Source organism: Choristoneura fumiferana, chromosome 23 (assembly GCF_025370935.1).
Source record: "Choristoneura fumiferana chromosome 23, NRCan_CFum_1, whole genome shotgun sequence".
Taxonomy (NCBI): Eukaryota; Metazoa; Arthropoda; class Insecta; order Lepidoptera; family Tortricidae; genus Choristoneura; species Choristoneura fumiferana.
The window spans coordinates 4,281,575-4,291,135 of NC_133494.1; positions in this window are offsets into that span (position 1 = coordinate 4,281,575).

The window sequence follows — 9,561 nt, forward strand, 5'->3', positions numbered from 1 at the left end:
CCACCTGAAACGATTAAACTTAGAATACACTCATGCTCACCGAACTCTAATCCATCTTTGAACTGTAACTGTCCATCCACAGAAAATGTTGACATGATTAAGTATCTTGGTGTAGTAGTTGATAAAAATCTTTCTTTTAAAGAACATGTTTCCTCATTAGCTGGTAAAATCAGAAAAACTATTTTTATCGTCAAGTCCCTACGTAAATCTGCACCTAAATATATATTAACATTAGTTTATAAAGCCTTATGCCAGTCTGCCCTTACATACTGCCTGTTGGCATGGGGTGGCATCGCTAAAACTACTTTGAGAGAACTGGAGACTGCTCAACGAGCAGTGCTTAAGGTCATGCTAAGTAAACCTCGCAGATTCCCCACTAATGAACTTTATTGTGTAGCTAAAGTCTTACGTGTACGTCAATTATTTATTTCAAAAGTAACTACAGTAATCCACAAGTTAACTGTCTCATCCAAAGATTTTGCAAAACTTACCAAACAACGCAAATATAAAATACCGACACCGACCATAAGAACAACATTTGCGAGGCGATTGCCACCTTACTCCCATACATACATTTACAATAAAACGTGTAAGCATATAAGAAATATGAAAAAGTTATCCCAAAAAAATCTCAAAAAAGTTATTGAAACTTGGTTGATGACTCTTAGCTACGATGAAACTGAGGAGGTTATTGCAGGCAGCCTGTAATTAAATTTACACACATATACACACGCGCACACACACATACATACACACACACACATACACACACACACACACACGCAGACACACACACACGCGCACACACACACACACACACACACGCACACGCACACACACACACGCCCACTTTAGGTTAAGAATTTGCTTTGTGTCAACTTAATATTAAGTAGTTCAATTACTTAAGTAACTGCTGTAAATTGTAAATTCTCTGGTCTCCGCGATACAGGCCCAGAGTCTAGTGCGGAGTCCGCCGATGAATCTAAATTGTAACCTTGTTATATTTCAAATAAATTCTTTCTTTCTTTCTTTCTTTCTTTATATTCACAAACCGTATATTTCGGATTTTGTCGAAATAAACCACCAATGCTTGCTTCATCTTGACAGTGTAGGATTTCTCATTTAAGTTTACAATGACACGGTTCTCTAGCGGAACATTTCATGGACCGAGTGTGCCCAAGTTAAGTACTACGTAAAGTATTGAACGCGTTGTGGCCTTGACCGTGCCCGTTCGTGACTTACGAAAACAATGAGCTGTTTTGCCGTGGAATTCAATTGTTTTGTCGATTCATAGCTCACATTGTGAATCTTTATTGGATAGCGTGATTCTTTAGTTATAGTTTGTATTGTCTCCTCGCTTAGCAAAAATTAGGCAATATTCTCTATTCTTACTTAGAAAAGAGTAAGTGACTGACTGACAACTCACTGCTTGAAAAAGTAAGTATCTAGAAAGATACTTACATACTTGAAAATTTAAAACATATTTTTTGAGTATCCAGGGGCGTAAGCTACCGCCGTATCTGCCGTATCAATTATACGGGGCACGGGGCGACATGCGTAAGCAAAAATCAGTGATCCGAAAATAGGGCAAAGAGATTGTATATTTAATTTTAATTGTTTGTAAAAAATTTGGAAAAAGTGACAGATAGATAGATTTCTTGTAATTTTATGCAAACATTTTTTTTGTGAGAAATCTTTACCCTTCTTAGGGCCCCGCAAACAAATTTTTATACGGAGCCCCCCCGCCAGGGCACGCTACGCCACTGTGAAGATCATAAAGTTGCGCTAGAAAGATTTTTCTTAATCTGGATAACGAGCTATCCAATTTCTCATTTTTCCACAAAAAATAAAACCGCGGAATAACAGTCGTTCAATCACTAATTAATAGAGTAGGCACAAGTAAAAGATAAAAAAATTCAAACTCACTGCGATAGAGGAAAATGAAAGATGGAAAATTGGAAAGCATGAGATACCTATCCCATGTCGTCGTTATTTGGGCAATTTAAATTAAAACACTAGTCTATATTTTTTTTTTAAGTTTTTTCAATTTATTAATTAACAAAGCATATCCGCAACAGGCTTCGTCAAAAAAAAATTAAATTGTACTGTAGTTAACTGAGATAGACATTGGTGACTTGCTGGGTCGAAGCCTCCTCATTGTCTATGTATGTTTAGTTTTAGTCCCGATTTACTTCTGTCCAACTGATAGAGTAATGAGGGCTATCGCGTATGAATTCGCCGCTAGAGGCGCTAGTGTAGCGTGAGTAGGGCGTGCAAAACCGGAAGGTTTTCAAAACCGGTTTTGAATTGCGGTTTTGAGAGCCCAAAACCGGAAACCGGTTTTTTCCCCGGTTTTGGCAATGTTTTTAAATATTTTTTTATTATGGTAGTAATGGTAGAATTTGAACAATTAAATCATATTCTTAGATAGTTTATATACCCACAATAAAAAATATTTATTATAATTACAGTATTAGTTTGGATTTATTACAATCTTTCAATATATATTATAATCAGAACATTACAACTGCATTAAAAAAAAACAGTTACGTTAAGCATTATTATTTTCAATTACTTTCTTTACTTTAATCTAAAATGAAATAACTACCTACCGAATAATTCGTTTAAGTTTGTAGACATATATCTATTTTAATTGAAAATAATAATGGTTAAAATACGCAGACAGACACATTTTAAGTAGGTTTAAATAAATCGAGGATATTCTGGCAGAACCGGATAAGTGCACAATATTAATTTTTATACGGTTTTGCTAGATAAATAAAGCAGAAAACATTGAGTATGCCTATATATGTAACTTTAAAAAAATTGCACTTATTCTGTTTTTCCAGAATACCCTCGAAATAGGTAAGATTATCGATTACATTTATTTGCACATATCTAAGCCATACCACATATAAGTACTTTTTAATGTCATTGGTAGCACTTATAGTACTACTAGCTTTTGCCCGCGGCTTCGCCCGCGTTGTATTCGGTTATCGCGCGCTGTTCCCTCGGGAACTGTGCTTGTTTATGTTACTCTCAAGCCCATAAACTATCTCTATGCCAAAAATCAAGTCGATCCATCGCTCCGTTACGGCGTGAAAGACGGACAAACACACAAACATACAAAAACTCTTTCGCATTTATAATATTAGTATCGATAGGGTTTTGCAAAAGTCAGCCCTGTGTATCTTACGCACACATTGTCGCGTGTACAGACGTCGTCGTGCCTATGTAGATTCAAAAACGCGTATTTTGTACGGCGTGGCCTGGCCATCCTGTGGTTGCGGGTGCATGCGAGGGTTACGGGCGGAGGTAGGAGTGTAAGTAGTATAGATAGGTTGCGTTCGGATTTCGGATATTATTCGATGACTCAAAATTATATATTTCTTAGAGCGTTCGAAAAATCAAAATGTACGTCAATCAATTACAGAAAAACCGGAGGTAACTCCGGTTTTGTGATTCAAAACCGGTTTTGAAAAATCGGTAAATATTGTCCGGTTTCCGGTTTTCAGCAAAACCGGAAAACCGGTTTTGCACGCCCTAAGCGTGAGGTCTCCGAATTGTCAAATCTCATAGTTTGGGTGAGCTTCGCGGGTTTCTTTATAATTAGAATAATTTTGTGAATACTTTGCATTACCTGAAATTAATTATGGCAATTATGCGTTACGGGGCAATGAATGTCTGTGTTTTGAGACAGTTTTGTCTTTCGGAAACTTTTGTCCTCCTTTTTTTCCGAACAAAACGGGACTACGTAACACTGTGCTTGCTCGATATTTTTATGGTACGCGTTTTAAGGTGTATTAAATATGATTTTAATCTACCCTTAGTTTTCTCGCCCGTAATAACAGACTTTGAAAGCCACACTTAAAAACCTCACGCAACAGTGGCGCCATCTAGAAAGACAAAAAACGATAGCCCTCATTGATTGCTCTGTTAGGTCGATCGTGTGAACATTAATTCAGTTATTCATGTTAAAATTTAACTCTTAAATCATTCCGGAAACGTGCAGTTTCAATTCATCATCAACAGATCTATAAGTAGAATCATTAAAATTAATTATATGCATTCAAAATGAAGAGTAGGTAGAATTTACTTATATTTAAACATAATGTGATCTTTTTGTTTTGTTGCTTTTGTACCGTTTTGCGAGTTTCTATGGGCGGCAGTGATTGCTTCCCTTTAGGTGAGATGCATGCTCCTTTGTCCCCTCTTATATGTAAAAAGCCCTCAGAAACGAAGAAAAAATATTCCTGCTGTCCTAAATTCTGTTTAAATTGCTCCCGACGTCCCGAAGTCAGACAGTTTGTAGTCCTGTGCTGGTGATATCAACACCATAAACTGAACTACTGCAGTGCGTAGCTTGGTGGAAAGGGGAGCTAGGGAGGCGAGCACGGCAGCACATTTCAAAGAGGGATCGAGGTACTAGAAGGGCGCCGGTTGAAGCTAGCTATCTAAATTATTTCAAGACATCGGAAACGATGTTTGTAGCTGTCCTAAAAGTAAAAACTTCACACGACACCACTACTTGAAATGTAGCAGTAGGTACTTGTAAAAGCAGAAAATCGATCAATCGGCAGCGATTCGTCATTCTTCAAACAACAACATACTAAGGCCTCATAAAAAACGCAAAAGTGCTATTAAAAATACGGCCTTGGTAGTGTTTACCGTTGAAACTGCGTTAGACCTGCACTTACATAAGCCTGACTAATAACTTATGCATTGGCCACACCTCCCTGTTTACAAACAATTCTACGAGTAAATGAGACGTAATACAATATTTTGCATCTAGTTTCCTGCTTCGCGCTTAAGGAAAGGGCACGTGCGAGTTGAAAAACATCCTCGGTTCTGTTAAATGCTAATTTTGGAGTAATTTGCAACGTGGGAAGTTTACCCGTAAGAAACTTTATATGTAAGGTCTTTGTAGAAATTTACATTCTTGCTACGTGCAAATACGGTACGGATTATTGCGGGTAACCGCGCGGTTTTAGCATGTTATTCACTTAAACCGCGCGGTTAACCTCATAGTAGAGCGTACGTAGCCTAAGTTGGAGTACTTGTACTATTATCTATTCTGTGGTTAGACTGTAATAGACCTTCAGGGCTACTACGAAACTCGAAACTCGAAGTTCGTGTCGTGCGGTCCCTCTCGCTCTCGTATTAAATAATATAAGTGTCAGAGGGACCGCACAACATGAACTTCGAGTTTCGAGTTTCGTAGTAGCCCCCGTTTTCTTCGGAAAAAAGGAAGCACAAAGGTTTCCGAAAGACAAAACTGTCTCAAAACACAGACATTCATTGCCCCGGAACGCATATTTGCCATAATTAATTTCAGATATTGCAAAATATTCACAAAATTATTCTAATTTATAAATAAACCGCGTAGCTCACCCAAAAACTATGAATTTGACATTCGGAGACCTCACGATACACTAGCGCCTCTTGTGGCGAATTCATACGCGATAGCCCTCATTAGAAGTCTGACGAATGACTTAACCCTTAATTGGCACCGAGAAGAATACTGGACATTCTAAAAAAATAAATCTACACGTAATATAAAACATGGAGTTTTTTTTAAGTAGCATAAATTAATTAAATGCTAATATTATTTCACCAAAAAATGTATCAAGCCGGTGGGAACGCCAAGTGTTCGTCTGTGGCGCCAAGATGCAGAGGAGGAAGGTCGCGTCTAGCGGGCTCCCGACAAATGGTTTTTTTTCTTGGTTTTGTATGAAATTGTTATGAGTTATTGCCATTGTGATATTAAGTAATAATTAAAAAACATATTTCACTATAGTTGACATTAAGAACACGTTCTTTTGTGTGTTTAACGTTTGCAAAGTATAACGTCCATTAACTCCCGTTGCCAACTACGCAACGTTTTAACTTGCTTTTGCTACGTCCAGCTTCTTCCCGTTGCCAACTGCACAACGTTTAACTTGCTTTTGCTATGTCCAGCATACTTCCCAATGCCAATGATGTAGTTTTTTTATAAACTTCTGTCATGTCCAGTATAATACACTTTGCCAAATATGAGTAAAGTGAAATAAAAACTACTTTTATAAGTTTAACCGGTATATGTGTGTATGTGTGTGTCTGTGTGTAGGTCTTGTCTGTCTGTCTATGGCAACGTAGCTCTTAAACGAGTGAACCGATGTGTACTGATTGAATGTGTTTTTTTTTTAATTTGAAAACAAGTTTTCTAGCGGTCATTCTTAGCAAGATTTCAAAATCGGTTGCCATTTTTGAAATTTTTGGCTTTGAAATGACCGAAAAAGCTACCTGTAAGTTTTGTGGTTATAGAAATGGGTAATTAATTATTAAATCGTAGAAATAACACAGTTGAGAAGAAATAGCACTTCTCCAGACGCTTCTACTATTAATTCCTCATTGGAATGACTCAATTTACTTGGAGAAGATTCTGACAAAGATATAGATACAAACCAAAGTAATAACTGTGAAGTAAATCTTCTATCACCTATAATACGAGAGTATATACCACTTATGGGGAAATAAATTACGAGAATATACCCAGTCTGTCGTCTATTCCATTATTGGCATCTCCTGCTAAACCTTCCGCATCACATGTGTTAATAAAAAAAATACCTCGTTGAATTTTTGCCGGATTCTTCTCAACAGAGGTTTTTCCGAACCGGTGGTAGGTTTTTTTTGACATTCATAAGTGCTTGTTCTAGCCTAAATTGAATAAAGATATTTTGACATTGACTTTGACTTTGAACACCTGCCATTCGAGAACCTTTTGACCCCATCGGCCATCAGTCCTGCGAGCAATGTGCCCCGCCCATTGCCACTTCAGTTTCGTAATTCTTCGGGCTATGTCGGTAACCTTAGTTCTACTGCGGATATCATCATTTCTGATTCTATCCCGCAGAGAAACCCCGAGCATAGCCCTCTCCATAGCCCTTTGAGTGAATTTGAGCTTCCTCATGAGGCCCATCGTTAGCGCCCACGTCTCAGATCCGTATGTCATCACTGGCAACACACACTGGTCAAAGACTTTTGACTTCAAATACTGCGGTAATTTGGATGAAAAGACACTGCGAAGCCTCCCGAACGCTGCTTAGCCGAGTCGGATTCGACGAGTGATCTCTTTCTCGAAGTTGGACCTACCTAACTGGACCGTTTGTCCTAGGTATACATACTCGTCAACAATTTCGAGCGCAGAGCCTCCGACTATTACGGGAGTTGGCACAACATGGACATTAGACATGACTTTTGTCTTGCCCATGTTCATTCTCAGGCCAACTCGGTCGGAAACTTTGCTGAGGTCAGCGAGCATAGCACTGAGGTCCTCCATGGTCTACATGACTAGCCATGGTCTAGCCATGACTACAATATCGTCGGCGAATCGCAGGTGAGTGAAGTACTTGCCATTAATGTTGATGCCTCGTTCTTTCCAGTCCAAAACCTTAAAAGCATCCTCCAATGCAGCGGTGAACAGTTTCGGAGAGATCACATCTCCTTGTCTGACTCCCCGCTGCAGAGGAATAGGCTTCGTGCTCTGGTCCTGTAGTCGGACGGACATAGTGGCGTTTTCGTACAGACACTTCAACACTTCGATATACCGGTAGTCAACTTGGCACGGCAAGTCTCGATCGAATCGAAGGCTTTCTCGTAGTCCACAAATGCAAGGCAAAGGGGAGGTTATACTCTTCGGTCTTCTGTATAACCTACCGCAACGCATGTATGTGGTCTACGGTACTATAGCCTTTTCGGAAGCCGGTTTGTTCTTGAAAGTAATGTAGTCTTTGTTATTAATTACAAGAGCGGTATGATAAGTTACTTAGACTTTTTTTTGGCAATGAAGGCGTCTTTTTTTTCAATTATTTCCATTGAGAGTACCTATGATTATTTTCAAAGTAGAAGTATACTAAATTTATTATCATTCCGCTATTGTAAATAAAAGATTTGTCCATTGTGCTCATTTTAAAAGACTGACTTTTGACTTGGTTCAAAAAGTATAGAAGAAGATTTATAGGTTTAGTATAAAATGATCTCATGTTAGTGATACTTGTTTATCAGTCTTGATTGTCAGAAAATTGTTAATATTTAAATTTTTTGTATTTTTTTCTCGACAGAAAATTTTAAAATAAGCTGAATGTAACAATTGTAAGTCTGTAGATTGTTTAAAGTGATTTTCTAATAAATATTTTTACATTTTGTATACTTTTGTTTGATTAAAAACAAAATAATCGGGAAACTACATATCTTTGGCAATGGCCAGTATACTAGACATTGAAACAATTGTCCTGTCCTCTGCCCAGTTGGCAACGTCCAGCATACTTGACATACGTTTTTCTGAAAACTATTGACATTTGATTTTTTTTACTATTTTTACCGTGTATATGACAACATAATTACCCCAAAAACTATAATTCTAACCTTATTTCGATATTTTTATTCCTTGCCAAATTAAAGGTTAATAATAAACGAAAATACGTAAGTTCTACCGATGCAATCACATCTGTATCTATTACAAATTTTACACTTTTTAGAAATAACCTAACCTATGTAACCTAACCAATAAAAAGTTGAAATAGCCCCGACTTTGTCACTTCAAAGTTTCAATATTCTCAAAAACGGCTAAACCGATTTTAATGAAACATGTCTAAGAAAAATCATAGCTAGATAGAAAACCTGGTTTCAAATAAAAAAACCGCATACAAATCAGTCCACCTGTTTAAGAGCCGGTGTCAGTGTCACAGACAAACACACAGACACATATACCGGTCAAACTTATAACACCCCTCTTTTTGCGTCGGGGGTTAAAAAACACTGAGTATGCGACTAAAGACGTGAGTGCAAATCACGAAAACTTAGAATAAGAAATTTAAATAATACAATTTATTTATTCCATATCCATATGTCATTTCCGTAATACAATATTATATTTACAAATATTGTTAGATATCAAAATTGCAATAAAAAAAACTATGTAAATTAGGTAATTAAATTTAAATTAGTTATATCAAAACCATTAACTTTACATAATGGGAAACTGCGCAATAGAAGGCGCAACTTTATAAAAACTGTAACCCATGGCGGGGCCCATTTGCTATCAAATGCGCTAAACGGTAAACAAACAGTCAATTAACTCGTCATCCACTCGAGTACCACTCCTCCATGGTGTATACGGGGGGAATTAATATACTTGTAAAGTACTTCTTACTTATCATTAAGGACCCGTTCCACTTCATTGATAAATATTATGTGATAGATAAATGTAATGCTCTCTTTATGTATTCGGACAAAGATACTCGAAACGCGTCAGCGTAGTGGAGGTGATAGTTGGGTTTGTGTGATTTGTGTGTGTTCTTACGGTGTGGAGGTGGAGGAGCTGCTTGAACACACATTTGTTGCAAAAGACGCTAGCTATCATAAAGGTCGCGGATGAGCAAATTTTTGTTTTACTTCATTAAATGGCCTCCACGAAGTAACGCCCCTGATTTAGCAAATTATTTGTTAGGTTTACTTTACAACTAAGTTAGAATTGTCGTACTATTTTATTGTAAACGCTCTTCGATTCACTAAGTCAAGTAA